The sequence below is a fragment of the Thamnophis elegans genome, chromosome 2 (genome assembly GCF_009769535.1).
Source record: "Thamnophis elegans isolate rThaEle1 chromosome 2, rThaEle1.pri, whole genome shotgun sequence".
In the NCBI taxonomy this organism is placed as follows: domain Eukaryota; kingdom Metazoa; phylum Chordata; class Lepidosauria; order Squamata; family Colubridae; genus Thamnophis; species Thamnophis elegans.
In genome coordinates, this window is record NC_045542.1 from 158,771,158 (window position 1) to 158,789,707 (window position 18,550).

At 41.7% G+C, this 18,550-nt stretch overlaps 1 pseudogene; it reads left to right on the top strand.

Moving 5' to 3' along the window:
• The first annotated feature begins 396 nt into the window (after positions 1-396).
• LOC116523854 overlaps positions 397-18,550 on the top strand; it is a 44,009-nt pseudogene continuing 25,855 nt past the window's right edge.

The window sequence follows — 18,550 nt, forward strand, 5'->3', positions numbered from 1 at the left end:
AGCTTTTACAGCCCAGAATCTAGTTAATTTTGTGTAACAGGGGGGCATGGGGTGGCAGTGCTTGTCTTTCTACTGGGAGTGTCCCTAAGGCTGTGGTGCCAAAACTACTTGATGGCATTTCCTAATAGTCAGAAAAATTAATTAAGTGGAACGACTTGCCTCCAGAAATTGTGGATTCTCCAACACTGGAGGTTTTTAAGAAGAGATTGGACAGCCACTTGTCTGGAATGGGGACTGGAGTAGAAGATCGCCAAGGTCCCTTCCAACAAATTCCTATTCTATTCTATTATTCTATTCTATTCTATTCTATTCTTTGTTATTCTGTTAACATAATCAATAAAAAAAATCTTGCAACCGCCTTAGGTAGAGACAGAACAACCTGGTTTTCAGCTTTATGTCGCTAGATGGCGCACTATAGATAAGCAACGCCCGCGCTAGACTACAAATATAGAGCATTGGTAATGGAGGCCAAAGGAGTTGAAACATCCGAATATTAGATTGCTAGAGAGGACTTGGAGGAGAACAGCAGAGGAACTTCCTTTTCCGGCTCTCCGCTGAGAAAATTGAGGCGTGGAGGGCGGCTCTCCTGGTCTTCCCTGGGTCGAAGTAGCAGCTGAAAGGTGAGTTGAGGAAGGTGGAGGAGAGGCCGGAAGCAAGTGGGGCTTTTTGGTTTCCTCCGTGGTGTAAAAGCAGAGCTGAAACATGTCAGCTGTTACATATTCCTCCCTTCCCCGGATTTTATTCCACTGGTGGTTCATGCTTTAATACTGGTGCATGCAAGTTTTTGCTTGTTGGGAGAGTTAAAGAATCTCCTCCCTGTTAGGGTTGAGTCCTTGTAATTTCATGGGCGTGTTCTTTTCTTGGCAGCAATTTGGAACCGATCTGCCAGGGCTGGCTTCAGGGATTTTGTTTTTACTTCCATATCTAGCAAACAAACACGGGATTACCTGGTGGTGCTCCATCCATGGATTAATGTTACATACCTCTGCTTATCGCAGGACTTATTTTAAAATATCTACTGAGCACGATTTGGGGATGTTCAGATTTATAGATGGTCCTCAAATACCTCTGAGCACTCAGCTTTCAAAGTTACAGTGGTGCTGAAAAAGAAGACTTTCAACTTTTCCTCCAAGTTGCGACCTTCACAGTTACTTGGGGTGGCACTGGCTTGCGTTTATGAGAGTTGCAGTGTCATGGACTCACCGTTTAGAATCTTCACAATTGGCTTCCAACAAACCAAATCATTTGGAAATTGGCAGGAAGTTGCAAGTCACAGTGATGTTACTTTGCTCTGAGCAGACCACAGTGATTTGCTTAATAACTTCAGCCAGGAAGGATGTTGTGAGTTGGCATGGTTAAGTGATGTCACACTTAACAATCACACCATTTAGGAATGGACACGCAGGTCCAATGGCTTTTGGTAAGCGAGGATTGCCTGAATTGGGATGTCACCAGTATGGTTGAGGGCAGTATTTCTTGCCTTTTTCTTATTTGGAGTGGTGGGACTTCCATGAGCAAAAATAGTCCTTTAAATCTTGCCGAGACTCTTAGGATCATTTCATAAATGAAGCCTTACCCTGTCTCTCTAAAATTAGATTAAAAAGTGTGAGTGCACCCACATGTATGTGTATATGTGTAATCTGTCCCCAGTACTTCCAGATATATATGTTGATAACCCTTTCTATGAATTTGGGATTGACATAAGTCAACAAGTAAATTTCATGATTGAATATTTGAACTTGGATCTCACTAGACCTGTATGTTGAAAATGAATGATAATTAATGTAAGAGGTTAACATTGTGGTGTTTTTTATTGCAATGTATGCTTTTTTCTCATTTTTGCACATTTGAGCAGCCATTTTATAAACCATAATTATAGTAACTCTTTTATGTGAATTGAAAGAATGTCAAAGAGAGCACCGGGGAGGACTGAGAATCACAGGCAGCATTAAAATGGAAAGCAAACCAAGGCAGCACTTACAATCTTAAGCTCCTGCAGAAAAGCTACAAAACTCTTCTTCTTCCCCAGCAGGTGACAGACAAGGGAGAGAAAACTCTTGCTAAGAAAGAAAGTTACTGAGTCCTACTCAAATTTATGTTTCTTTCCACAGTTGATAAGTGAATCACTGCAGTTGTTAACTTAGTAACACACTTGTAAAGTGAATCTGGCTTTCTCATTGTCTTTTCTTATCAGAAGGTGGAAAAGGTGAACTGCATCTATATGGAGGGAAGTATGCAGCGGGGACACCCCAAGGCTCTATCTTAGGCCCAGTACTCTTCAACATACATGATTTTGGTGAAGGGATAGAATGGGAGCTTACCAATTTGGAGACAACAGAAGGATCTTAACAGGCTTAAACATTGGGTCCTTTCCAGCACAATGTAATTCAGCGGTGAGAAAAATAAAGTTTTACACTTAAATGCACAACAAGAAGTTGTATTTGGCTCAACAACAGTATCTGTGAGAGAGATCTAGGAGTTCCAGTGCACAATTGCTCCAACTATGAACTAGCAGTGTGCTGCAGCTGCAGAGAAGGTCAACACAGTCTTAGCCTGCATCAACAGAAGGATAGAATCAAGATCATATGAAATATCAGTACTGCATGTACTGTACTGGTAAGTGTACACCTGGAATATTGTGTCCAGTTTTGCTCAACCATGATAAAAAAAGAGATGAGAATCTAGAAAGAGTGCAGAAAAAAAGCCACACAAAAAGATTTAAGAACTGAACGCTGAAATATAGAATGAGTAGGGCTAGGGGTGACATGATAGCAATATTTCAATATTTGAGGGGCTGACACATTTGAGGGGGTCGTCCTATTATCCAGAGCACCTGAGAGCAGGACAAGAAGTAACAGGTGGAGACTTATCAAAAAGAGATCCAACCTAGAAACAAGGAGAAATCTCCTTTCAGTGAGAACAATTAATGAACAGCTTGAGAGACCGCCTGCTGCCAATTACCTCCACTAGACCGATCAGATCCCACAGATTAGGCCTCCTCCGAATTCCATCCGCCGGCCAGTGTCGACTGGCGACTACCCGGAGGAGAGCCTTCTCTGTGGCTGCTCCGACCCTCTGGAACGAACTCCCCGTGGAGATTCGAACCCTCACCACCCTCCAGGCCTTCCGCAAGGCCCTTAAAACCTGGCTGTTCCGACAGGCCTGGGGCTAAAGAGCTGTTGCCCCCGTCTCGAATGGTATGACTGTTGTATGTTTTTAAATTATGCATCGTTATGCTTTGTTTTTTTAAATTTCTTTTTGTCTGTATTCCCCTTCCCTGGTTGAGTTGTGAGCCGCCCTGAGTCCCCTTCGGGGGAAAAGGGCGGCATATAAATGAAATAAACTGAACTGAACTGAACTGCCTCCAGAAGGTACTCCATCAGTGGAGGTTTTTAAGAGGAGATTTGGCAGCCATTTGCCCGGAATGGTATAGGATCTCCCGTTTGGAGAGTTGGACCCTTCTAACTTTTATTCTGTAAGAACTTCATGAATTTTTATGGATCAGCACAGAGATAATATTCACAAGAGGAGCGGTGTCACATTTCACTTGGCAGGGTTGCAGAGTTTGATTGCTAAGAGTCGAAAAACCGACTAGATAGCATGTAATCAGTGAAAACATCTTGCAAACAGGACAGACTTGCTTTTCTGCCTCCTGTCACGAGATGGTGGTCAGACAGGCAACATCTGTAGCTAAGAGAGCCGACAGCATAATAGCACCATCTGTGTTTGAATTTAAAGGAGTTAAAACCATCGAGTGCTGTATTGCTAGAAAGGATGGGAGGAGAGGAGAAGCGCAGAGGAACTTCCTCTACTGAATCACTCAAGGGAGGAAGGTGGTGTGCGGAGTGGCTTTTGTGCTCTTCCCAGGATCGAAGCAGCAGCCCGCAGGTGAGTTGAGGAGGAGAAGCTGGGAGCAAGTAGGGCTGTTAGGTTTCCTCCACGGCGTAGAATCAGAGGGCATAGAATAGAATATAGAATAATAGATTCAGAGGTGCTTTTTTTTTCAAGAGGCAACTGGACCTTCTGGTTTTTCTCTGAAGATGTTTCACTCGTCATCCAGGAAGCTAAGAAAAACCAGAAAGTCCCGTTGCCTCTTGAAAAAAAGCACCTTTGGGACAACCATGACCTAGATCAGTGTTTCTCAACCTTGGTAACTTGAAGATGTCTGGACTTCAACTCCCAGAATTCCCCAGCCAGCATTCGCTGGCTGGGGAATTCTGGGAGTTGAAGTCCGGACATCTTCAAATTGCCAAGGTTGAGAAACACTGACCTAGATGATTAAGACTCTCCGCAGACATAGAATAACAGATTGGAAGGGACCTTTGAGGTCATCTAATCCAACTCTCTGCTTGAGCAAGAGACCTTAAACCATTTCAGGCAAATGGCTGTCCAGTCTCTTCTTCAAAGCCTCCAGGGATGAAGCTCCCATCACTTCTGCAAGCCATTCCACTGATCCACTGTTATCCCTATCAGGATATTTCTCCTTGTGTCTAGGTTGCTTCTCTCCTTGATTAGTTTCCATCCAATATTTCTTGTCCTGTCCTCGGTGCTTTGGAAAATAATTTGATACCCCCCCCTCTTTTTTGTGGTATAAAGAAATATTGGAACACTGATATGTCACCCCTAATCTTTCTTTTCACTAGACTAGATCTGCTCAATTCCTGTAATTGTTCTTCTTATGTTTTATCTTCTAGACCAGTGTTTCTCAACCTTGGCAACTTGAAGATGTCTGGACTTCAACTCCCAGAATTCCCCAGCCAGCAAATGCTGGCTGGGGAATTCTGGGTGTTGAAGTCCGGACATCTTCAAGTTGCCAAGGTTGAGAAACACTGTTCTAGACCCCCCAATCATGTTTGTTGCTGTTCCATTTCTTCTCTGTTAGTAAGTACATCGTGGTCATTGACTTACCACAGTTCATGTAGTAACCCTTCGAAATCAGAACAGCACTGAAAAAAGTGACATGATCATTTTTCAAACTTATGACCGTTGCAGTATCCCCATAGTTACATGGTATTTGGATGCTTGATAACTGGCTTACATTTATGACAGTTGCAAGGTCACGAGGTCACATGATCCCCTTTTGCCACCTTCTGACAAGCAAAAGTCAATGGGGAAACCAGGTTCACTTAACAATCGCGTTACTATTTTAAGAACTGCAGTCATTCACTTAACAAATGTGGCGAGGACAACAATTTTTTGGGAAAGGTATAAGGCTGGGATGGCGAGCCTATGGCACAGGTGCCACAAAGAGCCATTTCTGAGGGCATGTGGGGCGTTGCCCTATCAGCTCCAGCATGCATGCGCACGCTGGCCAGCTGATTTTCGGTCATTATTTTCAGCCATTTTTTACCCTCCGAAGGCTTCAGGAGGCTTCCCGGAAGCCTGGGGAGGGTGAAAAATGGCCCAACGGGGCCCACTGGAAGTTCGGGAACAAACTTCTGGGTTGCCCATTGGGCAGTTTTCCTCCCTCAAGAGGGTTCAGGAGGCTTTCCTGAAGCCTCCAGAGGGCAAAAAAACGGCCCAATGCGCCTCCCAGAAGTCCGGAGGCTTCAATGAGGCCTGCACACATGCGCAGGAAGGGAAGGTTATGCACGGGGGGAGGGCTTTGCATTATGGGTGTGGGCATGTGCACGCGATCCCCCCCGTCCCCCATGCTTTTGGCACACCTCGACAAAAGGTTAGCCATCACTGGTATTACCTGAGTATGGGATTGGACTAGAAGACCTCCAAGGTTCCTTCCCACTCTGTTCTGTTTTAGACCTCCTGGTTTTTTGGCAGTAATGTTGGACTGATCTGCCACTGGTCTCATCTGGGATTTGAGTTTTGTTTTGTTTTTCACTTTCATGTCTAGTCAACAAACTCACTATTTACTATTGGTGCCCCATCTGTGTACTAACCGGGTTCATCTGTGCCTAACCCAGCACTTTGTAAAATAAATAGCTATTGAGAACCTTTTGGATGTTCAGTTTGTATAGGTAATCCTCACTTACCATATGTTTTGTGAATCTCAAAATTTCCGTGTAAAAGCAGAAATTTGGGACCATTATGGCACTTGTTCATTGACCACACTTTTGTGGTTATGAAAGTGCAGGGAAAGGAGTGCTTCCAACTAGTGCACATTTATGATGCTTGCAGCATCCCACACTCCTGATCCCCATTTGGGACCTTTCCAGCTAGCTTCTAGCAAGCAAAATCAGTGGGGATGCCAGCAGGAAGTTGCAAGCCAGGGTCATGAGAAATTGCCTTTTAACAACCGACAGTGATTTACTTAAGAACTGCTGAGGGAAAAAAAAATAAGTTGTCCCTGTCATGTGCCATGTTTCATAGTCAGGCTGCTTAGTGACACTGATGCCAGTCCCAAGGGCACTCATTAAGTGAGGATTATCGGAATTGGGATGCAGGGGTGGGTTCCTGCCAGTTCTAACCTCTTCTATAGAAGAGATTCCACAAATCTACAATGCCGTTTAGAACCGGTTCTAGCTCCCTCCCCCCGCCCTTCCGCACATCATCAAGATGAAGAGCGAGAGGAGGAATTCTGGGAGTTGAAGTCCACAAGTCTTAAAGCTGTCAAGCTTGAACACCCCTGGGGTGTTTTTTTCTAAAGGGTTAGGGGTGAAAAGGTCTTGTAACTTGACAGCTTTAAGACTTGCGCACTTCAATGCCAGAGTTTCTAAGCCAACATTTTGGTTGCTAGGCAAGAGCATTGTTAAGTGAGTTTCACCACATTTTACAAGTTGGCCATGCCCACCCAGCCACATGGCTGGCAAGCCACTCCCACAAAGCAGGCCACACCTACAGAAGAGCTTCTAAAAAAAATTGAAAGTCACCACTGTTGGGATGTCACCAGAGTGCTTTCGGACAGTATTTCCTGCGCTTGGTTGGAGCTCAGGACTTCCATGGGGAAAAGTAGTGCTTCAAATATAGAGCCGAGGTGGCGCAGTAGTTAAATGCAGCACTGCAGGCTACTTCAGCTGACTGCAGTTCTGCAGTTCGGCTGTTCAAATCTCACCGGCTCAGGATTGACTCAGCCTTCCATCCTTCCGAGGTGGGTAAAATGAGGACCCGGATTGTTGTTGGGGGCAATATCCTGACTCTGTAAACCGCTTAGAGAGGGCTGAAAGCCCTATGAAGCGGTATATAAGTCTAACTGCTATTGCTAAATCTTCATGAGACTTTAAGTATCATTTCATCAGTTAAATCCCCACAACTCTAAAATTGCCTCAGAAGGTTTGATTATAACCATTTTGGGACAGAGAGAGAGAGTGTGTGTTTGTGTGTGTCTGTCTGTATATATCTGTAATTCTAAAATCTATCCCCAGCACCAGATATATTTCATAATCACCTTTTGCAGTGATAAGATTTTTTCCCCACACATATTTTATCAGTTTAACAACATATAAAATACAGAAATATAAAGAAAAATGAAAATAATTGTAAAATAAGGGAGGAACAGGGGAAGAGAGAAAAATATAGGATTAAGGGAAAAAGAAAAAAAAGTATTGACTTCTGACTCCTTTTAGTGCAGTAGAATAAGGTGCAAATATAAAACCTCAACTTTTTAGTTTTATATAATAATGTATACTAGCCATTTCTATAACAACAAACTTACTGTATCTAATTTAAAAAATCCTAAAATTAGAATTTCATTTTTTTCTACCTCAAGGACAAAATCCAAAAGCAGTTTCCACATAAAGTCAAAATTAATTGTGTTCTTTTCTTTAATCAAAGCAGTCGTTTATCCATCTCTGTTAACTCCGTCAACTTTTGCAACCATTTGTCCATTGTGGGAATCAAAGTATCCTTCTATTTTTGTGCATAAAGTATTCTTGTTGCTGTTAACATAGATAACATCAAAGTTGCATTTTTTCCCCAACTTCTTTATCCCTTAAGCCTAAAAGAAAACACTCTGTTTTTATCTTCATGCTCACTTTAAGAATCTTCTGTATTAGGATGTGAATCCTACTCCAATTTTTCTTAGCTTTGTCCACCATAAATGATAATGTAATATAGAATAACAGAAGGGATCTTGGAAGTCATCTAGTCCAAATCCTGCTCGCGCGTAGGAGAGACTATTTCAGACAAATGGCTCTCCAGTCCCTTCTTAAAAGCTTTCAGTGATGAAGTACAAACAACTTCTGAAGGCAAGTTGTTCACTGGTTAATTGTTATCACCATTAGGAAGTTTTTCTTTAATTCCAGATTGCCTCTTTCTTTGATTGATTTCCAACCATTTCTTCTTGTCTTCTGGTACTTTGGAAAATAGTTTACCCCCTCATCTTTGTGTCAGCACCTGAAATACTGTAACACTGCTATAATATCTCGCCAGTCCTTCTTTTCATAGGCTAGACATAATCAATCCCTGCAATCATTCTTCATATGTTCTAGTCTCTAGTCACCTAATTATTTTTGTTGCTCTTCTCCACTTTTTCCAGAGTCTCAAAATCTGTTTTATATTGTCGTGACCAAAACTGATTGCAGCATTCCAAGTGTGGCTTTTCTAAGGCTTTGTACGATAAGATTTGTTTGGCATCATCTGTTTTTGACAAACCTATGTTGGCTTCTGGTTATAACTTGGTTTGCTTTTAGGTGCTTGCAAATTTGTTGCTTGATTATTTTTTCCCAAGATTTTCCCTGATAATGATGTCAGGCTGATGGGTCGATAGTTTTCTGGATTTTTTTTTTCAGGATTCAATCTGGGTCAGTCACTGAGACCACAGGTTTTATCTTCCAAGTTTTCAGACCCATGCTAGAGCCCATCTTCAGGGAACATCTCTCCAGCAGAGTGGTTTTTTTTTCTTTTTTGAAAATCCTCATCAACTGGTAGTTTCCCGGTGCTCCAAGAACTTTGAAAGATGTAGTTCAGAGTTTTTGAGATCAAGTCTGCCAGTTACACCCAGGTACACCCACGTTACACCTATCCTCCGTGAGCTGCACTGGCTACCCATTAGTCTCCTGACCCGCTTCACCTATAAAGCCCTACATGGCATCGGACCTGGGTACTTGAGAGACCGCCTCCTGCCGATTACCTCCCATAGGCCAATTAGATCTCACAGGTTAGGTCTCCTCCGGATTCCATCTGCCAGCCAATGTCAGCTGGCGACTCTCCGGGGGAGAGCCTTCTCTGTTGCAGCTCCAGCCCTCTGGAATGACCTCCCCGTGGAGATCCGGACCCTTACTACCCTCTCGGCCTTCCGCAAAGCCACCAAGTCCTGGCTGCTCCAGCAGGCCGGGGGGCTTGTGAAATATCCAGCCCCACGGAAACTGTGAATGTTGCGTATTTTAAAGTGTTGTTTTTGTCTATTTATCCCCCTTCCCTTGTTTATTGTGAGCCGCCCGGAGTCCTTCGGGAGTGGGCGGCATACAAGACAAATAAACTAAACTAAACTAAACTAGTTCCTTCAGTACTTTGGAATGTAATCCATTAGGATCTGGACATTTGAATCTATCCAGAGCTGACAGGTGTTCTCTTACCTTATTTTTGCTTATATTAATTTGATTTTCTAGCCTGCCTGTTACGCTTTTGTTTTTGATAAGTTGATTTGTATTTTCTTTTGAGTGAAGACAGATGCAAACAATGAATTAAGCAGTTCTGCCTTCTCTCTACTGCCCCTTATTTACTTGCCATCATCTCCCATTAGTGTCTCCCAATTGTTTCTTTGACTTTTTTCTTGTATCAAAATGTATCTTGCATCATTATGTATCACAAGAAGCTTTTTAAATTGTTTTTGACATTTGTTGCAAGTCTTACTTCATTCTGACCCTTAGCTTTCCTAAATTTATCTTTGCAGATTCAAGCTATTCTGCTTTTGTTATTTATCCTTTTTCCATTTTTTTTTTGTGCTTCCTTTTTTTCCCTTTTAAAGTTTTCAACCGTGGAATCCTTCCCAAAATCTCTCTGAGTTTGTTAAAATCAACTCTTTTCAAGTCTAAGGCTCCGATTTGATTATGTTCTATTGCTTGCGTCTGTTTTATATTGAATTCCAATATGACATGGTCATTGTCTCCCAAAGTTCCAGCAACTTCAACTCCCTCTCTCACCTCTTCTCTGTTGGTAAGAATAAGGTCCAGTACAGCTGTCCCCTCTTACTGCCTCCTCTATCTTTTGGGTGACAAAGTTGTCAACTACGTTGGTTAGGAACCTATTGGATTCCCAACTTGTTGCTGAGATTTTCTCCCAGTTGATATCAGGGTAGTTAAATTCTCCCATTACTACTCTGATGTGTTTCCTAATTGGTTAGAAAATAGTTCATCTATTTCTTCTGCTTTGTTCTGTGGCCTGTAGTACACATATCACAATGCATTTGAGGCAGCTTTCATCCTTAGTTTTGTGCGTCTTTGCAGAGATATAATGACCTCTAACATATAATGCAATAATGTTAGGTCTGTTTCTTTTGAATAGTTTGTATCCTTCTGTTAGTATATTTCAGTCAAGTTATTAATTTTATGCTAAAAAAATTCCTTCTTTACATTTATATTTCCAACACTTATTTGAGGTGCCTTTATAGATTCTTGACAATTTGTTTGGTATCAGATACCAAGAGTGCATTATCTTATGAAAGTTTTCTTTTGAGTTATATTTTAATGTGAATTTTAGGCCTTTCATCCACATTCTTCCATTATTCAAGTATTATATTATGTCCAAGTTCTTTTCCTACTGAATCATACAGTGCTTTACATACTCATTCTCCAAGTTCAATTTCAATAATAATTTATAAATTTTAGTAATATTTTGTTCATCACTACCACACAATAGAATTTCCAATTCATTTTTTGCAAATTCAAATCCATATCTCTTTTTGTCTAGTTTAAACTTTTTTTATTCAATTTCAAATATGTAAATCAATGGCAAACACACCCTTCTTATTCCAACTTCTCTGTAGACTTGAGGATAGGGTCACCATAATTGAAAGCTATTATTTGACCATAAGTCTTATCAGTCTGGCCTCGCCACTATTTCTTTTCTAAAAAAAAGGTTCCCGGGAGGGGGGGGAAATACCCCAAAAGACATCTTTGCAGAGAACCTTACTTTACATTTATTCCACATTCTTAGGATTGTATGTATAAAAAAGTAATTATTAAAATAAAAAATTGATTTAAGCTTATCAACCCATAAATAGCTATGCCATCCAAATCTTAATTCATGGCCCCGTAGCTAATAACCTCTTATTTTGGAGAGTTACACTCTTTTTCCGAGAAAAAACGACGACTATCAAAATACAATTGCAAATCTGGTAAGCCCAAACCTCCTCTTCCCTTAGCATCTTGTGATAATTTATATTTAATTCTTGGTTTTTCCCCTTGCCATATAAACTTACAGATGTCTATTGTTTAAATGGAGTATCAGTTACAAGTTTTGGTAAAGTCTATAACAGTAAATCATCTTTGGTAAAAACATTTATCTTAATTACAGAGATTCTACCCAATAATTGCATTGCTAAGAATTTGTAATTCTAAGTCAACAAGTGTATTTCATGATTGAATGGATATTTGAATTTGGATTGCTATAATCTTTAATAGGTCAAATCAATCATAATTAATGTGAGATTATTTTACCATTGTGGCATGATTGCTATTTACTTGTAATATGTATTTTTTTTCACACATTCTTCAACCATTTTATAAATAATTAATGTTACATTTTTATTTGAATCTTACAGAAAAAGAGGATGCCAACAAGAGCACTCTGGACAACTTAGAATAACAAGCAACTTTGAAAAGGAAAGCAAATCAATCCAGAAATCAAAATATCTTCCATTTCCTTTAGAAAAATATACAATTCTTCTCCTCAGAAGGTGATAATCAAAAGAGAGAAAATCAACATAGATTTCAAGCTGGAATAAATAGAGTACAAGGAACACAAGGAAGGATTACATGAAAAGTCAAGGGAGATTATTTTTCCATTTAGAAAAAGAGTGAAATATCTGGAAGTCAGTCAATATCTGGAGGAAAGGGTCAATTGGGAAGCCACATAGGGCAGACAATAATGGAGGATTCACCCTGTAAGGAAGAAAACAATAACTTGAACCAAAGCTGCATCCAACAAGGATCGCACATACTTTTGACCTCTTCAAGAATATCAGTGTTGAAAAAGTTGCACAGACCTGCCTATTATGGAAAAAGAACAGATTGCAAATCAGAGCTGATTATGGACAACACAATCCATTCTGGAGAAGAGCCATACAAATTATCTGAAAGTGACAAAATCTTAGGTCAGAACAGCTCCCTTGTGGATCATGGAAGGACCCACACAGGAGAGATGCCCTACAAGTGCTCCGAATGTGGTGAATGCTTTAGCGAAAATGACAAACTGGAGATACATCAGCAGATTCACATCAGGGAGAAACTCTGTGACTGTCCTATTTGTGGGAAAAGTTTTATGACAAATTCCCACTTGGTGATACACCAGAAGTCTCACATTGGAGAGAAACCCTTTGAATGTGCTGATTGTGGGAAACGTTTCAGCCAGAAATCTAGCATGATGAAACACCAGAGGACTCACACAGAAGTGAAATCATTTGAATACCCTGGTTGTAGTAAAAGTTTTGATCCGAATACCCACCTGGTGATATACCGCAGGACATACACAGAAAAGAAATCACATGTATGTCCTGATTGTGGAAAAAGTTTTACGGCAAATTCCCTTCTAGTGATACATCAGAGGACTCACACAGGAGAGAAACCTTTTGAATGTTCTGATTGTGGGAAATGTTTCAGACAGAAATATAGCATGATGAAACATCAGAGGATTCACACAGAATACCCTAATTGTAGTAAAAGTTTTGATCCAATGACATACAGGACGTACACAGGAAAGAAATCATATATGTGTCCTGATTGTGGGAAAGGTTTCATTGCAAATTCCCACCTGGTGATACACCGGAGGACTCACACAGGAGAGAAACCTTTTGAATGTGCTGATTGTGGGAAACGTTTCAGTCAGAATTCCAGCCTGTTGAAACACCAGAGGACCCACACAGGAGAGAAACCATTTGAATGTCCTGATTGTGGAAAAAGTTTCAGTTTGAATTCCAATCTGGTGATACACCAGAGGATTCACACAGGAGAGAAACCCTTTGAATGTCCTGATTGTGGAAAAAGTTTCAGTCAAAATTCCCATTTGGTGATACACCAGAGGACTCACACAGGAGAGAAACCATATGAATGTCTTGATTGTGGGAAATGTTTCAGTAAGAATTCCAATCTGGTGAAACACCAGAGGATTCACACAAGAGAGAAACCATATGAATGTTCAGATTGTGGAAAAAGTTTCAGTCTGAATTCCGACCTGGTGATACACCAGAGGATTCACAGAGGAGAAAAACCCTATGAATGTCCAGAGTGTGGGAAAACTTTCAGTTACCGTTCTGATCTGATGAAACACCAGAGGACTCACACAGGAGAAAAACCATATGAGTGTCTGGAGTGTGGTAAATGTTTCAGTTACAGTTCTGACCTGGTGAAACACCAGAGGACCCACACAGGAGAGAAACCCTTTGAATGTCCTGATTGTGGGAAAACCTTTAGTCAAAATTCCAACCTAGTGAAACACCAGAGGACTCACACAGGAGAGAAACCCTTTGAATGTCGTGACTGTGGAAAAACTTTCAGTCTGAATTTCAACCTGGTGAAACACCAGAGGACTCATACAGGAGATAAACCATATGAGTGTCCAGATTGTGGAAAAAGCTTCAGTCACTGTTCTGACCTGGCAATACACCAGAGGAGTCACACAGGAGAGAAACCTTTTGAATGTCCTGATTGTGGCAAAGGTTTCAGTCAGAATTCCAACCTGGTGAGACATCAAAGGATTCACACAGGAGAGAAACCCTTTGAATGTCCTGATTGTGGAAAACTTTTCAGTCAGAATTCTAGCCTGGTGATTCACCAGAGGACTCACACAGGAGAGAAACCGTATGAGTGTCCGGATTGTGGAAAAGATTTTAGTAGTAGGTCTAGTCTTCTAAGTCATGTAGGTTTACACACAGGGGAGAAACCGTTCAGATGCTCAGTCTGTGGACGGTACTTCAGGCATAAATCATCCTTTATTGCACACAAGGAAATTCATATGAGGCAAACATTGATGAATTTAGAAAAGTCTTGAATTTCGTTTCTGATTTCCAATTGGGAGTATAGGTGGGAAATTGACTATTTGGCTTCTGGCCTGATTCTTTTTAGTCAACATCTCTTAGGATTAGATTTGTAGATTGAGAGGGAAAAAAATGGAGAAGGCTACTTTCATAAAGGCTAACTCCTGTTTCACTTTTCAGCAAAAGTTACTTTTATGTTTTCTTTTGCAGAAGTTGTGGAATTCCTCAAAAAGAGTTTTGCATAGTGTTTTGTGGTTTTTTTTTTTTTTTTTTTTTTTTTGTATATTGATTTTGGAATTTCCACTTGTCAAATTTCAGCCTTCTTTCTTGGTGTCCTCCATATTTTGAGTCCCACAATTCCCAAGCCAGCATACAATTAGTCCTAGACATACAAATTTAATGGGAGCTGCCAATTATGGTTGCATTTTGCAATGGCTGTTATGCAAGAGTGCTGGTTAACTATCCCACTCCCCAATTTTCATGATGCAACCATTACACAAATGTACGAGTCGGTACGCAAGAACACTGGCTACCTCAGGATTGTGGGAATTTCTTTGAGGCATAGCGCGGGACCAGGATTGCCTCCCTAGGTCTGCCTTACCCTCAGAGACACCCGGTGCTTTGATTCCTAACTCTTGGTCATCCCCATGCTTTTTCCTCCCCAAAAGGCTCCCACTAGGTCTTTCCTTCCCCCACTGAGTCCCCTCAGGCATTTTCTCATTTTCACTGGCTCCCTGAATAGCAATAGCAATAGCAGTTAGACTTATATACCGCTTCATAGGGCTTTCAGCCCTCTCTAAGCGGTTTACAGAGTCAACATATCGCCCCCACAGTCTGGGTCCTCATTTCACCCACCTTGGAAGGATGGAAGGCTGAGTCAACCTTGAGCCAGTGAGATTAGAACCGCCGAACTGCAGATAACAGTCAGCTGAAGTGTCCTGCAGTACTGCACCCTAACCACTGCGCCACCTCGGCCTTAGGCCATTCTAGACAAATGGCTGTCCAGTCTCCTCTTAAAAACCTTCAGTGATTTCATAATTTCTAGAGGCAAGCCGTTCCACTGATCAATTGTTCTCACAGATAGGAGATTTCTCCTTAATTCTAGGTTGGATCTCTTTTTGATAACTCTCCCTCTGTTACTTATTGTCTATCTCTCACGTGCTTTAGAGAATAGATAGACCACCTATTTTATGCGCCATCCATTCAAATATTGAAAGACTGCTAGTCACCCTTAGCCCTTCTCTGTGGTAGATTAGACATATCCAGTTCCTGTAACTCTTATATTTATATTATATTCATCTTATATTTTATACACATAACCAGTCCCCTAGTCATCTTTGTTGCTCTTCTCTGCACTGTTTCTAGAGTCTCAATATCTTTTCTGTATCATGGTGCCCAAATGTGGATGCAATATTCCAAGTGTAGTGTTACTAGTGCAATATAATGCAGCACGGACACATCTTGTGATCTTGGTACTCACTGTTGATGCAGAAAAGGGCCGCATTGGCTTTTTCTGCAGCTGCAGCACACTGCTGTCTCATACTTAGGTAGTTGTCGATTAGGACGCATAGATCCTTATCAGTTACTTCTGTTGAACGAGGTCAAAGTCAAGGTCCTTTTTTAAAAAACTGGAGAGCTATGCGGGCCAAATATTCATCTGAATGTTCATACTTTCTTTTTCCTGTATTCTATGCCAAGGAACTTTTTAAAGTTATTTTTAATTCAGTACTTCATTCTGTGGGAACATTTGTAGGGAATGCCTTGGCATTAAACTTACTGATCAGTTTTACATTAAAAATGATTGATCTGAACATTGGTTTATCCTTTTAAGGTGCCTGGGGGAAATGGATCTCTGCCCTCCCCTTTAAAAAAAAACCAGTCAAAACACCATCAGCCATGTGCCAAGCTGAAGTTAATAGGTTCTGAACTGCCCCAAGATTATGTTAAAATACTTTTGAAAATCTTCACAGAAAATGAAAGCTATAAAAGTGAAGGTGTAGAGACTCTGAAATTCCATGCCTAATTTCAGGCAATAAGGGGACATGGTGGCTCAGTGGTTAAGACACTGATCTTGTCAATCAGAAAGGTCGGCAGGTCAGTGGTTCGAATCCCTAGCACAGCGTATTGGAGTGAGCTGCTGTTACTTGTCCCAGCTTCTGCCAAGTTAGCAGTTTGAAAGTATGTAAAAAAATGCAAGTAGAAAAATAGGAACCACCTTTGGTGGGAAGGTAACAGCGTTCCATGTGCCTTTAGTCGTGCCAGCCACATGACCATGGAGACTTTTTTGGACAGCACTGGCTCTTCTACTTTGAAACTGAGATGAGCACCGCCCCCTAGAGTCGGGAACGACTAGCACATATATGCAAGGGGAACCTTTACCTTTAAGTTGAGGACTACCTATACACAATGATAGGAATGTTTTGTATACCGTCTTGAATTCCTGAATGAGAAAATAATACATAAAATATATGTTAGATTTTTTAAAAATTCAGATTCCATTGTATTTAAGTACAATGACAATAAAGATGATAAAGATTCCTCCGTGGAATAGAATTTAGGGCCAAACGCTGAACTGGCCTCTTTTAACTCTAGTAGTTAGATCATCATCGCATCCACAGCATTTTGGATCTGCATCCAAAGTAGTGCTGTATGTACAATGTCCCTCGAAGAAGATTAGCCAGCTTATCTATAGGCCATATCATTTGGCGGGATATTTTTTCCCTTTGCTTTTCACTTGAAAAGATACTCACCATTCCTTGGTTCCTATGCATACTATCGTGCCACTAAAAGTTTTTTTTTTTTCACTCTGCCTTAATTCTTTCCCTCAGGATTTATTTTGTGCATTTCCCTTTTCAGCGGTGCATATTGTCCTCAACTGGCAACAACTTTTGGGACTAGAATCTCAGTCACCAAGCAATGCATTTGTGAAGTGAATCACTTGCCCGTTTTATGACCATTTTTGCTGTGATTGTTAAACCAACCACAAGTCGTTAAGTAAATGTGTTGTCCTATATTATTGGAAGAAGATTGCTTCTTTAATGGGTCTTTTTTATTTTTTTTGCGAAGGGCTACTCTGAAAGGGCACAAAAGTCCAGATCCATTTGTCCATTTCTCCTTGGGAATTCGAAGACACTGGTCTAATTTTTCAGAGTCTCTTGCTCTAGATTTTGTCCTGGCTATCTGCCTGTTCTGGTCACTCACGCAGATGCCTCAACTCACCCAGACCAGTTCATTTCCCTTGTCTTTATTTGCCTCCCCCTTTTTTTCTGGTGTGTCTGGAGCTTCCCTCAGGCCTTCCCTGGATCATCTAACAAGCTTGTTCTCAATCCGGATAAGACCGAGTGGCTGGTGTGTTTCCCTCCTACTAATTGGCCAAGTTTTCCATCTCTCAGGCTGGGGGGGTCAAACAGTACGCCCCTCAGACAGGGTTCGCAATTTGGGAGTCCTCCTGGACCAACAGCTGACTTTTGAACACCACTTGTCGGCTGTGACCAGGGGGGCATTTGCCCAGGTTCGCCTGGTGCACCAGTTGCGTCCCTACCTGAACCGGGAGGCCCTCACAACAGTCACTCGTGCCCTTGTGGCCTCTAGACTGGACTACTGCAACGTGCTCTACATGGGGCAGCCCTTGAAGAGCATTCGGAGACTTCAGCTTGTCCAGAATGCAGCCGCACGAGCGATCGTGGGTGCACCTCGGTTCACCCACGTAACACCTATCCTCCGCGAGCTGCACTGGCTGCCTACTGGTCTCCGGGTACGCTTCAAGGCGCTAGTCGTCACTTATAAAGCCCTTCATGGTATTGGACCTGGGTACTTGAGAGACCACCTGCTGCCAATCACCTCTGCTAGACCGATTGGATCCCACAGATTGGGCCTCCTCCAAATTCCATCCGCCGGCCAGTGTCGACTGGCGACTACCCGGAGGAGAGCCTTCTCTGTGGCTGCTCCGACCCTCTGGAACGAACTCCCCGTGGAGATTCGAACCCTCACCACCCTCCAGGCCTTCCGCAAAGCCGTTAAAACCTGGCTGTTCCGACAGGCCTGGGGCTAAAGAGCTGTTGCCCCCGTCTTGAATGGTATGACTGTTGTGTGTTTTAAAATTATGTATTGTTATGTATCGTTTATTTTTTATTTTTTGTCTGTACCCCGCCCCCCTTCCCTGATTTGATTTGTTAGCCGCCCTGAGTCCCCTTCGGGGGAAAAGGGCAGCATATAAATATAATAAATGAAATGAAATGAAGTCTTCACTCTCCCTCTTTCCTTGGATAATCCCTCCCTCCCTCCCTCCCTCTTTCAACCTTATCTTTAGACCAGGGGTAGTCAACCTTTTTATACCTACCACCCACTTTTGTATCTCTGTTAGTAGTAAAACTTTCTAACCGCCCACCGGTTCCACAGTAATGGTGATTTATAAAGCAGGGAAGTAACTTTACTTTATAAAATTTACAAAGCAGAGTTACAGCA